We start from the raw sequence: 20712 nt of genomic DNA, 5'->3' as shown, positions 1-20712 counted from the left end.
GTAAGAACACACTCAGTATTTCCAAATTATTGTACTGGTTCATCATGACATCTTTATAAGAATTACTAGCTCCCTAACACCATGGTAAGTGAAATGCCCCCCAAATCATTAGCAATGCATGATATTTTACAGTCTTAAGTGTGTACTGAGGAAGGAGGTATGGGTCTGATTGTGGTGGCCAGTACACCCTCCCTCCACTGCTACCAGTCACAGAAAAAAATAGCCTTATCCAACCACAAAACACTCCTCCATGTTTCCAGATCCCAAACACAGAACTTTTTACAAAACTTTTAAGTACTTAACTTTTTACAAAACTTTTAACTCTGTTTCCCTTCTGCTGTACCATCAGGAGTGGTTTCTTGTGGGCATGGTATCTCTTGAATCCCAGGTCATCATGGAGGGCCTTGCTGCACACATCTCATCTTGACATGGGTGAGGAGACATGGGGTTTCATTCACTTCTCTAACTATGAGTGTGGGATTGGTCTTAGTCTGGCAAGAAATCATTTCAAGGGTCCTTGGAGATAGTAATTTTAGCCTTCCAGACTTGGGGTGAGGAGCCAGTAATGCATCCTCCCTATACTCCTTGTACTGCTTCACCAATCTCACTACACTATACAAGCACACACATCTGGGTTGCAGTACCCTTTAACTTGTGCTTTTCTTTGAATAAGACTATCATTGTTGCTGTGTCTTCCATGGTAATAACTCTCAAAAACATCTTTGGTGGCCACAATAGTGGGTTCAGCTACCTCCATTAGAGCAAAAAAAAAAAAAAAAAAAAAGCCTCATAACTCCACACCACACCATTATCAGAAACCCACTAATGATCCCTTTTGGCATTTGCTGAGTTTCTAAGTGTCTCCATGAAATGGATTTAGCAGAGAGTACAGTTGTCAGCCCCCCCTTACACCTCTACTCTCCACCCAGACTGTGTAGAGCAGAGTAGCAGGAGAATGACACTACCGAGGAAGAGAGACATAGAACTAATTGGGGAAGGAAGAGGATTTAGTAGCAAATCTGACAAGGATTAAATTTGACACTGACATTATAGTAAGGGATTGATTGACACTATCTCAGAGGAAATGTAAATACCGAAACAAATGTAGTAATGTCCACCCATACTCTACATTAAGATGTATTATCATGGTAGTTTCAATGCAAAGGGTTGTGAAAGATAATTGCAGGTTCATTCATCCAATTCTATGTAGACTTTTTGACATTTGGAGAATGTAAAGGAGGTAACAAATTCAGATTCTTGCACCCACCAAGAATAAGAAGGTTAGACAGAGATTACACAGGTGAGAAAGCACATAGCCAATGGTAAAGAGCAGAAACAAAGGATTAAAACTGGACAAATAGAAGAGTATATTGCAGATGTAGTGGACAAAAACACGAACAAAGAAAGATATTGAGACTTTAATAAAGTGGACAATAGTGCATGGAGAAAATAGAAAATAAAAAACAATCAGCTCTGGGATCAGAGAAAACTGATACAACAATAGTAGGATTAAGAACAGAGAACACAAATTACTTGATAGATTAGGTTAAGAGCAGAGTGGAAGCAGTTTTTCAAAACCTGAATTTAAAAGATTTTACAGTGAAAGTGCTGACAGAACTGGCAAGCAACAAACCAGAATATGTGCAACAGTGCAGACAAGATGACAGCAGATGAAAAACAGAGAGTTATAAGCATAGAAAAAGAAATACTAGAAAATGTATAAAAACATTAAAAGTCTAGCTACCGAGAATTGTAGGATTAGAATTAATTACCTTAATGAAACCACAAGAGATAACAGTATGATACTTATCATCCTGATGGAAGTATGGATAAATCATAGCATTATAAGTGACAAATGAGCAAGTTGGTGTAGCAATCTTAGCAGTAAACTGAGTAAAAAGAAAAAACAGAGAGCAGTAAACGTACTAGTCCTAAATATTATCAACACGCGGGAAGCTCTCTTATTTGACATTCAGTTAATGGCTGGATAGTTTAACCACTGACATTCAGTAAATAGCTTACTTGATTACTAGTTGCAGCTTCGTTTACTTAACTGCTTATTCCCTTCAACATCTAACTTTTTTTTTTTTTTAGAAAATCTGCCACCTGCATGTGGTGCATATCAGGGTCACAGCTAACCACCCATGTTGTCCTCATCTGCATACATTTCCATTTGGATAATGGATATTGTTGTTCTTTTATTGTGCTGTTTAATAGACATTATGGAGTTGTATTTCTGAGCACTGTTCAGCACCTCTCAGGCAACTACCTCCACCACAGTTATTGACCCCATTGACCTGATGACCCACAGCCCTCTGCCTTGGGTGGTGTGACTTTTTCAAGTTTGAACAAGAGATGCAACATTTCAAAGACTTGAAAAAACCTGAAATTTGAGATGCAGTGCACATGATAATTTTGCCTGGTATGTGGAGAAAAATTTGCTATCCTTAGGTGAATGATTTTTAGGGGCATGATGAACAAAATCCCTGGTAATGAGGAGAGGTTATGAAAGATATTGAAAAAAGGTCAAAGAACATTGGTATGTTCTGGCTGATGAACTAGCAGTGCTTCACAGTCAGGAAATCCATCATCTTGTGTAAGATGAGTAAAAGGAAAAAAGAGGGAAGAAGCAAAAGAAGCTATTATAAAAAGAATACAACACAACATTTCATGGAAGCAATCAGGCCAGAATTATTTGTTATTTTGGATATTGATATGATATAATTTGTAGAGGAATTATAATTCTGTTCATTAATGCACACTTTCAGTACTGTGGCACAGTGGTTGCTTGGTGGTAGTGTTTTGCCTCCCCAAAAGTAGATAGCTTAAGGCTGAAGCAGCGGTTGATACCAACTGGCAAGTCTAACTCAGCTAATGTACACAGTGCTCTCTAATTATGCTTTGAAGCTTTACTTAGTGCTCTGAGAATGTAATTATTTGCTAATTACTTGAATCTTTCATATTGCATGGTAACATTACATATCACTTCAAAGATAAAAGCAGCATTGCATATCTACCCAATTACTTCCCCCATATGCATCTTTGTTATTACCTATCAGAAGTGAAAAGGAAGCAAGTGGAGGAAATTTATAGTGTTTTTGATTACTATTCTTTTGGAAAGATAAGATGTGCACAGTAACAGCCAAACACAAAAGCTCTGTGGGGTATTGATGGATGGTGAACAAGTAAGCAGGTAGGAAGGGGCAGCATGAGGTGTTGTGGTTACTAATCATTCATTGCCTGGTTTCCCAACCTCACTCCAACCTCCACCCTCACTCATGATGCAGTAATATAAACTAAGTGCATACAAGAGAAACAGGTCTCATTGTCAGCATAAATGCAGCCCCCTCTCTCAGGAGAATGGGTCTGGGCAGTATTCATCCCAGTTTATAGATCTGTTACCCTTTCTTTGCATTTATAATTTTCATGATCCCTAAAAGAGCCCAGCTGCTTGTTTACTCTTGTGCAAAGAGTTATTTTTGTTTACCAGGATTTTGGTGGATTTTATATTTGTAAAGAAACATGATTTTGCATAAGTTCATTTATGATGTAATAAAGATACATATGTAGAAAAAGATTTAAATATTTCAGATATGCAATAGAATATTTATGTTATCATACTTGGTCATCATTTCCCATGTTAGCGAGGTAGTGCTGTGAAACATTAAGAAAGGTCCATCCACTATCTTACACATGTATTCACATATCCACACAACTTACACACACACACACACATATACGGACATGTACACAATCATACTTGCTCATCTTTGTCTTCCCAGCACCATCCCACCTCACCCTACCCTACAGGAAACAGCATTGCCACTCCCTGCAACACTGAGGTAGTGTCAGGAAACATACAGAAAAAGGGCTCATCCGCTCACATCCGTTCTCTAGCTGTGATGTGTAATGCACCAAAACCACAGCTCTCTTTCCACATCCAGGCTTCACAGAACTTTCCACGGTTTACCCCAGATATTTCACATGCCCTTGTTCTGTCTATTAACAGCATATTAACCCCAGTATACCACATTGTTCCAATTCACTCCATTCCATGCAAGCTCTCCTACATTTTCAGGTGTCAATTGCTAAAAACTTTTTCACTCCATCCTTTCACCTCCAATTTGGTCTCCTGCTTCTCTTTGTTCCTTCCACTTCTAACACATATATCCTCTTTGTCAACCTTTCCTTACTCATTCTCTCCATATGTCCAAACAATTTCAACACCTCTTCTGCTTTCTCAACCACACCCTTTATATTATTACACATCTCTTATCCTTTCATTACCTAATCAAACCACCTCACGTCATATATTGTCCTCAAACATTTCATTTCCAACACATACATCCTCCTCCACACAACCTTATTTATAGCTCATGCCTTGCAACCATATGTTATTGTTGGAACTCCTATTTCTTCAGAAATACCCATTTTTGCTCCAAGATAACGTTCTCTCTTTCCACATGCTCTTCATCACTCCCAGAACTTTTGTCCCCTTCCCCACCCTATTACTCACTTCTGCTTCCATGGTTCCATTCACTGCCAAAACCACTCCCAGATAACTAAAACACTTCCCCCAATTTTTCTCCATCTAAATTTATATCTCAACTAGCTTCATCCCCCAATCTTGCTTTTATTCACATTTACTCTCAACTTTCTTCTTTCACACATTCTTCCAAACCCAGTTGCCAACTTCTACAGTTTCTCAACCGAATCAACCACTAGTGATGTATCATTGGTGAACAACAAGTGATTAACTTCCCAGGCCCTCTCATCCCAACAAACTGCATATTTACCTCTCTCTACAAAACTCTTGCATGTACTTCCCTGAACACCCCATCCATAAATAAATAAAACAACCATGGTGACATCACACACCCCTGCTACAGGCTGACCTTCACTGTGAACCAACCACTTTTCTCTCTTCCTAATTGTACACATGCTTTACACCCTTGATAAAAACTTTTCACTGCTTCTAGCAACTTGCCTCCCACACCATATATTCTTAAGACTTTCCACAAAGCATCTCTATCAACCATGTCATATGCCCTCTCTGGATCCATAAATGCCACATGCAAATTCATCTGTTTTTCTAAGTATTTTTCAGACACACATTCGTCAAAGCTGATTCACACATTCTCTACCACTTCTGAAACTGCACTACCACTCCCTAATCAGATTCTCTCTACATACCTTCACCCTCTCAGTTAATACCCTCCCATATCATTTTCCAGGCATACTCAAGAAACTTATGCCTCTATAGTCTGAAGATTCATCTTTATCCCCTTTGCCTTTATACAGTGGCACTATGCTCGCATTCCTCCAAACCTCAGGCACTTCACCATGATCCATCCATACACTGAATATCCTTACCAACTAATCAACGACACAGTCACCCCCTTTCTTAATGAATTCTACTACAGTACCATCCAATCCTGCTACCTTGTCAGATTTGAATATCTGCAAGGTTTTCACCACCTCTCATCACTAAACCATTCTCCCTGACTCTCTCACTTCACATACCATCCTGACCCAAACACCCTACATCTGCCACTCTGTCATCAAACACATTTAACAGTCCTTCAAAATACACACTCCATCTCCTCTTCACTCCATCACTACCTGTTATTACTTCCCCTTGTACTCCCCTTACTGATTTCCTTATTTGTTCTCTTTGCTCTTGCCTTTTGCACATTATTTACCTCCTTCCAAAACATCTTTTTATTCTCTCTTAAGTTTACTTATACTCTCTCACCCCAACTCTCATTTGCCCTCTTTTTCAACCCCTGCACCTTCCTCTTGACCTCCTGCCACTTTCTCTTATACATCTCCCAATCATTTGCACTCCTTCCTTGTAATACAGCCCAAATGCCTCTCTTTTCTTTTACTCAAGCAACTCTAGTGTGTCTTTCCACCACTACCCATTTTAATCTGCCCACCTTTCATATGCCACATGCATTTCTTGCACACGCCATCACTGCTTCCCTAAATACCTCCCATTCCTCACCCACTCCTCACTTCATTTGCTCTCACCTTTTGCCATTCTACATTCCATCTTTCCCTTTACTTCTTCACACAAATCCCATTTCCAGGCTCACTAACTCTCACCACTCTCAACTCCCCGACACTGTCTCCTCTTCTCCAAAAACCTCTACAAATCTTCACCCTCACCTCCTCAAGGTTGTAATTAGACTTCCCACCAGCTGCCCCTCTCAGTACTTTACAACCAAAAGCCTCTCTTTTACATGACATCAATTAATACATTATCTCATAATACCAGTTGACCATCTGTCCTACTCACAATGTTATTTTATTCTATTTATTTATGTTATACTTGATCGCCGTTTCCCACATCAGCGAGGTAGTGCCAGGAAACAGAGGGAGAAAGAATGGCCCATCCACTCATGTACATACATATGTATACATAAATGCCCATACACACACATATACATACATATATACATATATCATATATATTCGCCATTTCCCACATCACCGAGGTAGCGTTAAGAACAGAGGACTGAGCCTTAGAGGAAATATCCTCACCTAGCCCCCTTACCTGTTCCTTCTTTTGGAAAATTAAAAACAGAATGGAAGGATTCCCAGCCCCCCGCTCCCTCCCATTTCAGTCGCCTTCTACAACACGCAGGGGATACATGGGAAGTATTCTTTCTCCTCTATCCCAGGGATATATCATTGTATATACACATGTACATATTCATACTTGCTTCCCTTCATCCATTCCTGGTGCTACCCCATCCCACAGGAAACAGCATCGCTACCCCTTGCTTCAGCGAGGTAGTCCCAGGAAAACAGACAAAAAAGGCCACTCGTTCGCACTTAGTCTCTAGCTGTCATGTGTAATGCACTGAAAACACAGCTCCCCCTCCACATCCAGGCCCCACAGACCTTTCCATGGATCCTCCCAGATGCTTCACATGCCCTGGTTCAGTCCATTGACAGCACGTCAAGCCCAGTATACCACAGCATTCCAATTCTCTCTTTTCACTGCATGCCTCTCACCCTCCTGTATGTTCAGGCTCCAATCACTCAAAATCTTTTTCATTCCATCCTTCCACCTCCAATTTGGTCTCCCACTTCTCCTTGTTCCCTCCACCTCTGACACATATATGATCTTTGTCAGTCTTTCCTCACGTATTCTATCCATATGTCCAAACCATTTAAACACACCCTTTTCTGCTCTCTCAACCACTCTCTTTTTATTTCCACACATCTCTCTCACCCTTTCATTACTTACTCATTCAAACCACCTCACACCACATATTGTCCTCAAACATTTCATTTCCAACACATCTATCCTCCTTCGCATAACCCTATTTATAAGCCCATGCTTCGCAACCATATAACATTGTTGGAACTACTATTCCTTCAAACATACTCATTTTTGCTCTCCGAGATAACGTTCTCTCCTTCCCCATATTCTTCATCACTTCCTGAACCTTTGCCCCCTCCCCCATCCTGTGACTCACTTCCACTTCCATGGTTTCATTTGCTGCTAAGTCCACTCCCAGATATCTAAAACACTTCATGTCCTCCAATTTTTCTCCAATGAAACTTATATCCCAATTGATTTGTCCCTCAACCCTGCTGAACCTAATAACCTTGCTCTTATTCACATTTACTCTCAACTTTCTCCTTTCACATACTTTTCCAAACTTAGTCATCATCTACTGCAGTTTCACACTCAAATCAAGGACCAGAGCTGTAACATCGGCGGACAACAACTGACTTACTTCCCAGGCCCTCTCATCCCCAATGGACTGCATTCTCACCCATCTCTCTAAAACTCTTGCATTTACCTCCCCAACCACCCCATCCATAATCAAATTAAACACACATAGGGACATCACACACCTCTGCCGCAGACTGACATTCACTGGGAACCAATCACTCTCCTCTCCTCCTACTTGTACACATGCCTTACATCCTTGGTAAAAACTTTTCACTGCTTCTAGCAAGTTACCTCCCACACCATATACTCTTAAGACCTTCCACAAAGCATCTCTATCAACCCTATCATATGCCTTCTCCAGATCCATAAATGTTATGTACAAATCCATCTGTTTTTTAAGTATTTCTCACACACATTCTTTAAAGCAAACACCTGATCCACACATCCTCTACCACTCCTGAAACCACACTGCTCTTCCCCAATCTGATGCTCTGTATATGCCTTTACCCTCTCAATCAATACCCTCCCATATAATTTCCCAGGAATACTCAACAAACTTATGCCTCTGTAGTTTGAACACTCACCTTTATCCCCTTTGCCTTTGTACATTGGCACTATGCATGCATTCCACCAATCCTCAGGCACTTCACCATGATCCATACATACACTGAATATCTTTACCAACCAATCAACAACACAGTCACCCCCTTTTTTTTAATAAATTCTACTGAAATTCCATCCACTCCTGCCACCTTGCCAGATTTCATCTTCTACAAAGCTTCCACTACCTCTTCTCTCTTAGCCAAACCATTCTCCATGATCCTCTCACTTTGCATACCGCCCTGACCAAAATACCCAATATCTGCCACTCTATCATCAAACACATTAAACATACCTTCAAAATACTCACCCCATATTCTCTCTTCATCACTACTTGTTACTACTTGCCCCCTTCACCAATATTCCCCTTTGTTCTCTTGTCATACGCACGTTATTTACCTCCTTCCAAAACATCTTTTTATTCTTCCTAAAGTTTCATGATTCTCTCTCACTCCAACTCTCATTTGCCTTCTTTTTCAACCCTTGCATCTTTCTCTTGACCTCCTGCCACTTTCTTTTGTACATCTCCCAATCATTTGCACTCCTTCCTTGCAAGTATTGTTGAAAGGCCTCTCTTTTCTCTTTCACTAACAACTTTACTCTTCATCCCACCATTCACTACCCTTTCTAATCTGCCCACCTTTCTCATACCACATGCATCTTTTGCACAAGCCATCTCTGCTGAATAAATCCCATTCCTCCCCCACTCCCCTTACGTCATTTGCTCTCACCTTTTGCCATTCTACACTCACTTAATCTCTCCTGGTACTTCCTCACACAAGTACCAAGTAGACTGCCACATTACTCACCTTCACATTTAAATCACTCATCACTAAAACCTGATCTCATGCATCAAAGCTGCTGACACATTCACTCTCCTGCAGCCAAAACACCTGCATCTCATTATCTTCCTTCTCAATGACCAGGTGCATAAGCACCCATCTCTCTCCATCAACTTTAAGTTGTATCCACTTCAGTCTAGAATTTACTCTCTTACACTGTTACACATACTCCCACAACTGCTTCAGTAGTAGTGCTTCCCCTTCCTTAGCGCTTGTCCTCTCACCAACCCCTGACTTTACTTTCCAAGACTTTTTCAAACCACTCTTCTTCTCTACTCTTGAGCTTCATTTCACTCAGAGCCAGAACATCCAGTTTCTTTCCTCAAACATATTACCTATCTCTCCTTTCTTCTCATCTTGGTTGCGTCCAAAAACATTCAGACACCCCAGTCTGAGCCTGCGAGGAGGATGAGCACTCCCTGCTTGACTCCTTCTTCGGTTTCCCTTTTAAGAAATTGAAATACGAGGAGGGGAGGGTTTTCAGCCCTCCACTCCCTCCTCCTTTAGTCACCTTCTATGACACATATGGAATACATGGGAAGTATTCTTTCTCCCCTACCATCTATCTCTCTTTTAAACCAGGTATTCTTCCACCAGTCTTTTTTCAGCACACAACTCCAGAAGTTCTTCACCATTTCCATTCATAACACTGAATATCCCATGCACACCAGTTATACCCTTATCTGCCACATTACCTTTGTATTTAAATCACCCTTCACTAATACCTGGTCTTGTGTACCAAAACTGCTGACACACTTACTCATTTGCTCCCAAAACACTTACCTCCATGATCTTTCTTCTCATGACCAGGTGCATAAGCACTGATAATCATCCATCTCTTGCTATCCACTTTCAGTTTTACCCACATCAGTCTTGAGTTTACTTTCCTACACTCTGTCACACACTTCCACAACTCTTGCTTCAGGGTTAGTGGTATTCCTTCCTTTGCTCTCGTCCTCTCAAGACATTTTCAAACCAGTCTTCCCTTTATCCTCGAGCTTGGTTTCACTCAGAGCCAGAATGTCCAGGTTCCTTTTCTCAAACACACTGCCTATCTCTCCCCTCTCTTTTCATCTTGGATTGCATCCACACACATTCAGATAGATAGATAGATATATAGTTTATTGACCACAGTTTCATTTACAAATTAATACATTACAGTTTATAAAACATATAAAAGAAGATGACAATGAAGTTTAAAACCAAAACATCCTTAGTCCACAAAATAATACAGAAGATTAAAATAATCACAGACATTCCAATCTGAACCTTTGATAAGGATGAGCCTAAATAATCACAGACATTCCAATCTGAACCTTTGATAAGGATGAGCACTCCCTGCTTGACTCCTGTTTCCTCTTTTAGATGTTGAAATACAAGAAGGGGAGAGTTTCCAGCCCCTAGCTCCGGCCCCCTTTTGTTGCCTTCTACGACACATAGGGAATACGAAGGTAGAATTCTTTTTGCCATACTGTATATAGTCAATAAAAGATCATGACCTTATATAAGTGTGGCAATTACATTAGAATATTCATGTAGTGCAAACTGCTTAAATATTATGTAATTTAAGATGAGTTTGCTGTGAAGTAGAATATTTTGTATAAGATAATAATGTACATTGCTAAAATATGGTGGTCTATCAATGAGACATCATGTAGTTATTTATTCATTTATTTATAATTGCCCCTGGACTCCTTTCTTGAAAGAGTCCTGGAGTTACTTCAAGACCATTTTTCTGGGTGCTCCTGCAGGTCCAAGGCTGCACCACTTCCAGTAGCAGGGAAATGTTTTTTTGGAAAGCGAGTTTTTTCACAAGACTGTACACCTGTGACATAACCTCACGAAAGGTGCCTATCCACTCATTCTGTAACCTCATATATACAAAGGAATTCAAACAGCAACAGACCATTGGGTCCTTTTGAGGCTGTTTGTGATAGTAAAGATATCAGATACTCACTGAATAGTAGGCATGCGGATAATTCAAGGAGAATAAACTGAAAATTGTTATTTTTACTATGGAGGCGCAAATAATGAAAGTTGTGGAATTGAATTGAAGTATTTATCAAGTCTATTTACAAACTTAACCAAATTATTGCTTTCAACCACTCTTCTTGGCAGATTATTTCATATGTTAACAATCCAATTGAAAAAAAAATTACATTGTCTAATTTTAGGTAAATCCTTTAGTCTTGAATTTTTATTCATTAATATGAGTAAAATCAGAGGAGTCAAGTCTTAGGTAACTTGATAGATCAAGATTATCAAAGCCTTTGATAATTTTGAATATTTGTATGATATCACCCCTTAATCTTCTCTTTCCTAAGCTAAATAGATTCAAGTTGTATAAATGCATCTTTTAGGATTTGTTTCTTAGTCCAGGAATCATCTTGGTAGCTCCATGCTGTACTCTCTCCATTCTTTCTATGTCTTTTTCAGGTAGGGTGACCAAAACTGAAAGCAACATTCAAGATGTGGATGAACCTAAGAATTGTAAAGAGTAAGGATGATTTCCATGTACTTAAATTTGAAGGCTCTGTCTATGAAACCAAGAATTTTGTCCGCTCTTTTTGCTGGTTTTAGTTCACCAGAGATTATTACACCCAAGTCTTTTTCCTCATTTACATTTTGTAGTTCAGAATTCATACTGTGGCTTGCTTTTCATTTTTACTCCCATCGTGTAAAACTATGAGCTTATGAGCTCAATCAATCAGTGTGTCTTTGTCAGTTTGTAGTTGTAGATGTTGTTTAATTTCTCAACTTTGTATCATCAGCAAATTTTGATATCTTGCAATGCAGCCCATTATCAGTGTCATTAATGTATATGAGGAAGAGAACTGGTCCTAAGACTGATCCTTGTGGCTGTCCACTTGTTACATCTAACCCTTGTGAGGCTCTACCATTAATCGCTACTTTTTGTTGATAGCCAGTTAACCAATTTCCTATCCACTGGAGTATATCCCCATCAGTGCCATGTGACTTGATTTTTGCTAGTAATCCTTAATGCAGAGCCTTGTAGAAAGCTTTTTGAAAGTCTAGATAGATGACATCAACTGCTTTACTTTCGTCATGCATGTTGATTTTATCATTATAGGAAGCAAGCTGATTTGTCAGACATGAGCGATTTCATTGAAATCCATGCTGAGAGTTTTTTTTTTATTAATTGGTGGTCCTCTAAATGGCTTACAATTTTTCTTGAATGATGGTTTCCATAAGTTTTCCAATTACAGACCTTAAGCTAATAGAGTGATAATTTCCAGGCAGTGACTTGTTACCTTTTTTGAATAACGGTGTTACTTTGGCAAACTTCCATTCATTTGTAACTTTTCCTGTAGTAAGTGACTTATTGAAAAGGGCAATCAAGGGCCTATCTCGTTTTTTGCCGCTTTCATTGTTTTCGAAGAAAACATATCAGAACCTGCCATTTCATTTATTTTCATTCCGTTTATTGCTATGTCAATGTGTTGAGGAATGCTCCCCTCTCATATCAATGAAACTGGAATTGGGACATGGGTTATGTCTTTGATCGTAAACACAGATGCAACAAAAGGTAATTTACTTTTTTTGCCATGGCTTTGTTGTCTTGAACCATCACTGTTTTCTGTAATTAATGGACCTATTGACCGAGTAATGACTCTCTTGCTTTTAACATAACTATGAAACTCCTTATGGTTTCTTTTGCTTCAGCAATATACACCTGATACTGTCGTATAATTCTCTTACTTTCTCTTTGCAAATTTACATACGTTATTCTGTCAGGTTGGTTATTAGATTCTCAGAGTTTCTTATGAGCTACTGTCATAGACAACAGGCACTTTTTTATTTCATCGTTCCACCACCTTGGTTAAGTTTTAGAAATAGACTGTCTATTATGCATTGATATATGTTTTCCCTCTGCCGCTTTGAAGATTTTTCTAAAGCTTTTCCAAGTTACATTCATGTCATTCTCATTGACTGTATCACCCCAGGTTTGCTTATTGTGAGCAATGTGAAGATCATTAAAATTTTCATGTTTAAAATTGGGCAATTTTTTTTCGTGACTGTCATTTTGACCAACATCACAAGCAATGTTGACAGTGACTTCAAAAGCAATTTTTTGGTGATCACTTATACCAAACTTTTCTCCAACTTTAACAAGATCCTCATTTGTAGTAAGAAGTAAATTTATTTTCTTCCCAAGTAGGTTTCTTGACTAATTGGATCAGGGCACTGTCAAGCAAATTTACTTAGAGTCCACTCCTGGAGCTGCTGGAAAGGGATTCTCTCATTTAGTTACCAGTATGTTCAAATCTCCTACTATGATAGAATCATGTTCATTACAAATTTTTGCTAACTGATCATAAAATCTTTCATATATGTCTGTTGTCTGGAGGGGGGGGTGAGTAAATGCAGCTTTTCTCTATCTCTTTCTGGCACTACCTTCCTAACAAGGGTTGTGACAGACAAGTATGAAAAATATAAAAGTAGATCTATGTAGAAAAAGTTACTCCTATAGGTGTAGATGTCTGTATTGATTTTCATGCTTATTCTAAAGCTGTCCATGAGTTGGTGGTGCACAATAACATCTCCCCACAGTCCGTCATCTTCAAGCCATGCTAAGGAGAATACATTTCCATGATCGTTTTAGGGAAGAATTAAACAGCTTTTCTTGACTTAGAGGAAACGGTCAGATGATGATTCTGAATTACTTTATAATCATACCAGTCTTCAGATCATGTGGAGAGTGATTTTCCGGAGACTTATTCTTCCATCACTGAGGGTCACCAAATTAAGGCATCAAAAGGTGCACATAACCTAATTGGATCCAACGTTGCAGTATTCACCCTAAAACTAGACCTTGTTAATTTTTTCATGTTTTGATATTTTTTGTATTAGTTTAGTTCTCTGCATGTGGGAAATGGCTTTATGGACACTGACTTTTCCAGCACTGAAATTGAACTAGATAATGCAGCAGTTGGTGTTCCTTGCAAAAGTGAATCCAGTGTAGTCAGCAGTTTGTCCTCGAACTAAAGCTTGTTAATTTTTTCATTGTTCTGGTTATTTGTATTAATATACATCTCTCATATTATTGTAACAGAAATCCTTGTTTGATTTATTCTACAAACCAAACTAGCCACCAGGGGTATGAGATCCTCAAAGACTTCACAAGTATTCATGGACCTCATAGGCACAAGTAAACAAGACATTGTTGGCATGTGGTTTTCCTTTGTGCCTGACTCTGCTGTAGGGAGTATCAATTACTTAACATTATTTACATCACAGTATTACTCTAGGAATGCATATTGTTCACACATTACATTGTCTTTCATTTATCAGCCTCCCTTAAGTAAATGAGTATGTATAAGACTGGGAGAGAGAAGGAGAGCAGAGAGTGGAGAAAAGGCATAACAGTAGTCTCGTTATATAGCATGGTTCAATATAACGAGTTTGATAGAGGGCGGGCACTTAATTTACTCCCACTTTTTCATTATAACACAAGTGGTCATGATGTTATGTGAGCCCAGCTGGCTGTGCACCATGGGCTGCCAATGCTGTGCATGCCAAACTGCCCACCATGTCATTTCTCTGCTAGCATTCAAAAAATAAAGCCATACTGTTTGCCACTCATATACTTTTACACCTCTGACCACATGAACCAGTCACCACCATTCTTAAGTGCCAAGCAAGTACTCCTGATACAAGTGAGCCTGTTCAAGATACTGAATGAACTTAATGTAGGTCTAGCACATTAGCAGCTGCTTACCATTATGGTGGTTATGAGAGTAGTATCTGCACCATAAAGGAAAGTAAATCTATCATGAAATTTTTTTCCTCATCTATCAATTTTGAAGATGGTACTGTATCGCAGGACACTGACATATGTGAAGATTAAGGCTGCTCTTCCAATTAATCTTTTAATATCAAAGATAATTTTCTTACCCCAAAAATTTGGGAATTACAGGATAAATGGAAAATTATTTTCTTCCTAGAACAATGAAGATTATGCTATTACAATGCAGAAAGCACATATATGTTTGGCTCATCCCCAACCGAGTAATTACATGGAAAAGTACAATATAATCATTTAGCAAATTCTGCTACACAGCCACACTTAACATCATTTTTTAGCTGTCTGAAAGACTCCATGAAGTTTATTGCTGTTTTCACTTACATATAACACACTGAGCTTTTGTATTGATACATACAAAACCACCTAGTTCATAAAATTGAAAGTAATACAAATGAGAAACATACATGTGAATGGCAACATTTGAGGAGGGTTACAAAGTCAGGAAAGCAGTTCCCTACCAATCTTTGTTTGTATAGCTTAACTTAATATGCTTCCCAGTTTTATCAACATATTTCACTTAAGAGAGTAAGGAAAAATGAAAAATATTATTGTGACTATTATTTACTACTACAGCAAAGTGCGTGCTAAATAATGCATAAAATTCAATACATTTGTTTATCATAAAATTAAATCAATATCGTTTTTATCTTATAATCCATATTTACCTTCCTCATTACATCCTCCACATCATCAAGTCTCTCCTAACTCTCTGTTGAGATGGAAATAATTGGCTGCGGCACCACTTTATGCCAGAACAGATTAGGCTATACATAATACATGCACCATCATCTCACTCATCACACTCACCTCACATAGCTCCTGAATACATGTACAAAAACAGTACATGGCATTGATATTCAGTAGATTCTTAACAAATTCATATATTAAACATTAAATACAGAGTACACTATTAACAAAAATACTTTAATAGAAATGTGGACTGTTCAGAAGTACACAGTTTGGACCATTTCCAGTTTGGGGAGGTGAATAGTTGGTCGTCTTATATTTAAAAATTTTCATCTTAGTAAATAATACAGTAATTCTAATTTTTTTTTCACACTGTTATCTTATACATGAACTAATGATTATCTAAACATTCAGAAAAAATTAGAAAAACTTACATAGCATCTAGAGTCATATTGCCTGTTTCCATAACTTTTGTCTTTCACTCAGTGAATGATAAGGTAAATTATATTTTTCATTTTTTTTTTTTTTTTTTTTTTGCTTTGTCGCTGTCTCCCGCGTTTGCGAGGTAGCGCAAGGAAACAGACGAAAGAAATGGCCCAACCCACCCCCATACACATGCCTTGATTCAATCCACTGACAGCACGTCAACCCCGGTATACCACATCGCTCCAATTCACTCTATTCTTTGCCCTCCTTTCACCCTCCTGCATGTTCAGGCCCCGATCACACAAAATCTTTTTCACTCCATCTTTCCACCTCCAATTTGGTCTCCCTCTTCTCCTCGTTCCCTCCACCTCCGACACATATATCCTCTTGGTCAATCTTTCCTCACTCATTCTCTCCATGTGACCAAACCATTTCAAAACACCCTCTTCTGCTCTCTCAACCACGCTCTTTTTATTTCCACACATCTCTCTTACCCTTACGTTACTTACTCGATCAAACCACCTCACACCACACATTGTCCTCAAACATCTCATTTCCAGCACATCCATCCTCCTGCGCACAACTCTATCCATAGTCCACGCCTCGCAACCATACAACATTGTTGGAACCACTATTCCTTCAAACATACCCATTTTTGCTTTCCGAGATAATGTTCTCGACTTCCACACATTCTTCAAGGCTCCCAGAATTTTCGCCCCCTCCCCCACCCTATGATCCACTTCCGCTTCCATGGTTCCATCCGCTGCCAGATCCACTCCCAGATATCTAAAACACTTCACTTCCTCCAGTTTTTCTCCATTCAAACTCACCTCCCAATTGAATTGACCCCCAACCCTACTGTACCTAATAACCTTGCTCTTATTCACATTTACTCTTAACTTTCTTCTTTCACACACTTTACCAAACTCAGTCACCAGCTTCTGCAGTTTCTCACATGAATCAGCCACCAGCGCTGTATCATCAGCGAACAACAACTGACTCACTTTTTCATATATATACATATATATATGATAAATTATACAGGAGGGTATTGATTGAGAGGGTGAAGGCATGTACAGAGCATCACATTGGGGAAGAGCAGTGTGGTTTCAGAAGTGGTAGAGGATGTGTGGATCAGGTGTTTGCTTTGAAGAATGTATGTCAGAAATACTTAGAAAAGCAAATGGATTTGTATGTAGCATTTATGGATCTGTAGAAGGCATATGATAGAGTTGATAGATATGCTCTGTGGAAGGTATTAAGAATATATGGTGTGGGGGGCAAGTTGTTAGAAGCAGTGAAAAGTTTTTATAGAGGATGTAAGGCATGTGTACGTGTAGGAAGAGAGGAAAGTGATCGGTTCTCAGTGAATGTAGGTTTGCGGCAGGGGTGTGTGATGTCTCCATGGTTGTTTAATTTGTTTATGGATGGGATTGTTAGGGAGGTGAATGCAAGAGTTTTGGAAAGAGGGGCAAGTATGAAGTCTGTTGGGGATGAGAGAGCTTGGGAAGTGAGTCAGTTGTTGTTCGCTGATGATACAGCGCTGGTGGCTGATTCATGTGAGAAACTGCAGAAGCTGGTGACTGAATTTGGTAAAGTGTGTGAAAGAAGAAAGTTAAGAGTAAATGTGAATAAGAGCAAGGTTATTAGGTACAGTACGGTTGAGGGTCAAGTCAATTGGGAGGTAAGTTTGAATGGAGAAAAACTGGAGGAAGTAAAGTGTTTTAGATATCTGGGAGTGGATCTGGCAGCGGATGGAACAATGGAAGCGGAGGTGAATCATAGGGTGGGGGAGGGGGCAAAAATCCTGGGAGCCTTGAAGAGTGTGTGGAAGTCGAGAACATTATCTCGGAAAGCAAAAAAGGGTATGTTTGAAGGTATAGTGGTTCCAACAATGGTGTATGGTTGCGAGGCGTGGGGTATGGCTAGAGTTGTGCACAGGAGGGTGGATGTGCCGGAAATGATACGTTTGAGGACAATGTGTGGTGTGAGGTGGTTTGATCGAGTAAGTAATGTAAGGGTAAGAGAGATGTGTGGAAATAAAAAGAGCGTGGTTGAGAGAGCAGAAGAGGGTGTTTTGAAATGGTTTGGGCACATGGAGAGAATGAGTGAGGAAAGATTGACCAACAGGATATATGTGTCAGAGGTGGAGGGAACGAGAAGTGGGAGACCAAATTGGAGGTGGAAAGATGGAGTGAAAAAGATTTTGAGTGATCGGGGCCTGAACATGCAGGAGGGTGAAAGGCGGGCAAGGAATAGAGTGAATTGGATCGATGTGGTATACCGGGGTTGATCTGCTGTCAGTGGATTAAATCAGGGCATGTGAAGCGTCTGGGGTAAACCATGGAAAGTTGTGTGGGGCCTGGATGTGGAAGGGGAGCTGTGGTTTCGGGCAGTATTGCATGACAGCTAGAGACTGAGTGTGAACGAATGTGGCCTTTGTTGTCTTTTCCTAGCGCTACCTCGCACACATGAGGGGGGAGGGGGATGGTATTCCATGTGTGGCGAGGTGGCGATGGGAATGAATAAAGGCAGACAGTGTGAATTGTGTGCATGGGTATATATGTATGTGTCTGTGTGTGTATATATATGTGTACATTGAGATGTACAGGTATGTATATTTGCATGTGTGGACGTGTATGTATATACATGTGTATGGGGGTGGGTTGGGCCATTTCTTTCGTCTGTTTCCTTGCGCTACCTCGCAAACGCGGGAGACAGCGACAAAGCAAAGTAAAAAAAATGAACATTATATATATATATATATATATATATATATATATATATATATATATATATTCTTATACACAATTCTCTTTAGTATGAATTACACAGATGACAATTTTATGAAATATATTTTAACAAAAATGGGCAGTACAAAGAAACAGTGTACAGTTTAGAATGTTTCGAGTTCAGGGAGTGGAGTGTAGATTAGTCATTTCAAAGCTCAAAACATACATCTTTCCTGGTGAATGATGAAGTAAATTGTATTTAATATTTTTCTACACATTTCTCTTTAATAGGTTCATGACTAACTCATGCACTAAAAGGATGTATACAAGAAAAAAATATGGAAATGTGGGTGACACAGTAGAACGTTTGCAATTTAGGTAGGCTAGGCGAGGTGTGATCATATTCAATTTTAAAGCCATCAATTTGAATTCTATTTTTAATCTTCTGGTATTCTTTTCTATTTAGTTCTTTTCAGTAGGTTTTAAGCTAATGCATAAACTAATAATCTATGTATTTGGAAAGATATGTGATAAATCTTTATCTAGCCTAACCCATTGTCCCAAAGACATGTGGATGTGAGAAATAGGCAGATACATGTGTATCATCTTAATGTGTTGCATATTGTTTTCATTCCTTGGATAAGTCTTAAGTGTTATTTGATATGTTATTACCATTACTTACATATCATATTGGCGCGGTAGTGACGGGAATGAACGAAGGCAGTAAGTATGAATATGTGCATGTGTATATATGTGTATGTATATGTATGTATCTGTGTATGTATATGTATGTATACAATGTTATGTATATGTGCATGTATGTGCGTTTATATACATGTACATGTAGGAAGAGAGGAAAGTGATTGGTTCTCAGGGGTGTGTGATGTCTCCATGGTTGTTTAATTTGTTCATGGATGGGGTTGTCAGGGAGGTGAATGCAAGAGTTTTGGAAAGAGGGGCAAGTATGCAGTCTGTTGTGGATGAGAGAGCTTGGGAAGTGAGTTATCTGTTGTTCACTGATGGTACAGCACTGGTGGCTGATTCGGGTGAGAAACTGCAGAAGCTGGTGACTGAGTTTGGTAAAGTGTGTGAAAGAAGAAAGCTGAGAGTAAATGTGAATAAGAGCAAGGTTATTAGATACAGTAGGGTTGAAGGTCAAGTTAATTGGGAGGTAAGTTTGAATGGAGAAAAACTGGAGGAAGTGAAGTGTTTTTGATATCTGGGAGTGGATATGGCAGCAGATGGAACCATGGAAGCGGAAGTGAATCATACTTCCGCTTTTTCACTCCATCCTTCCACCTCTAATGCGGTCTCCCATTTCTCCTCGTTCCCCCACCTATGACATATATATCCTCTTTGTCAATCTTTCCTCACTCATTCTTTCCATGTGACCAAATCATTTCAATACACCCTCTTCTGTTCTCTCAACCACACTCTTTTTATTACCACACATCTCTCTTACCCTTTCATTACTTACTTGATCAAACCACCTCACACCACATATTGTCCTCACACATTTCATTTCCAACACATCCACCCTCCTCCACACAGCCCTATCTATAGTCCATGCCTCACAACCATATAACAATGTTGGAACCACTGTTCCTTCAAATATACCCATTTTTGCTCTCTGAGATAACATTCTTCCCTTCCACACATTCTTCAGTGCTACCAGAACCTTTGCTACCTTTGCTGTTCTGCTTTGCAGAACCTTCAATGCTACCAGAACCTCAACCCTTCTGCTTTTATTTACATTTACCCTCAGCTTTCTTCTTTCACACAGTTGAACAAACTCACTCACCAGCTTCTGCAGTTTCTCACCCGAATCAGCCACCAATGCTGTATCATCAGTGAACAACAAATGACTCACTTTCCAAGCCCTCTCATCCACAACAGACTGCATAC

General features: G+C 39.3%; 1 long non-coding RNA gene across 1 annotated transcript in view; it reads left to right on the top strand.

Annotated features, from left to right (window-relative positions):
- The window catches only part of LOC139754702 (uncharacterized), a 66131-nt gene extending 47348 nt beyond the window's left edge, over positions 1 to 18783 (top strand). The window contains exons 2-3 of the long non-coding RNA XR_011713929.1: positions 10501 to 10586; positions 11572 to 18783. This is a non-coding gene — a long non-coding RNA (uncharacterized lncRNA). The remainder of the gene's footprint in view (positions 1 to 10500; positions 10587 to 11571) is intronic.
- The last annotated feature ends 1929 nt before the right edge of the window (positions 18784 to 20712 follow it).

Source organism: Panulirus ornatus, chromosome 17 (genome assembly GCF_036320965.1).
Source record: "Panulirus ornatus isolate Po-2019 chromosome 17, ASM3632096v1, whole genome shotgun sequence".
NCBI lineage: Eukaryota > Metazoa > Arthropoda > Malacostraca > Decapoda > Palinuridae > Panulirus > Panulirus ornatus.
Note: the sequence above shows the minus strand (reverse complement) of the source record. Positions and strands in the feature narration are given on the sequence as shown.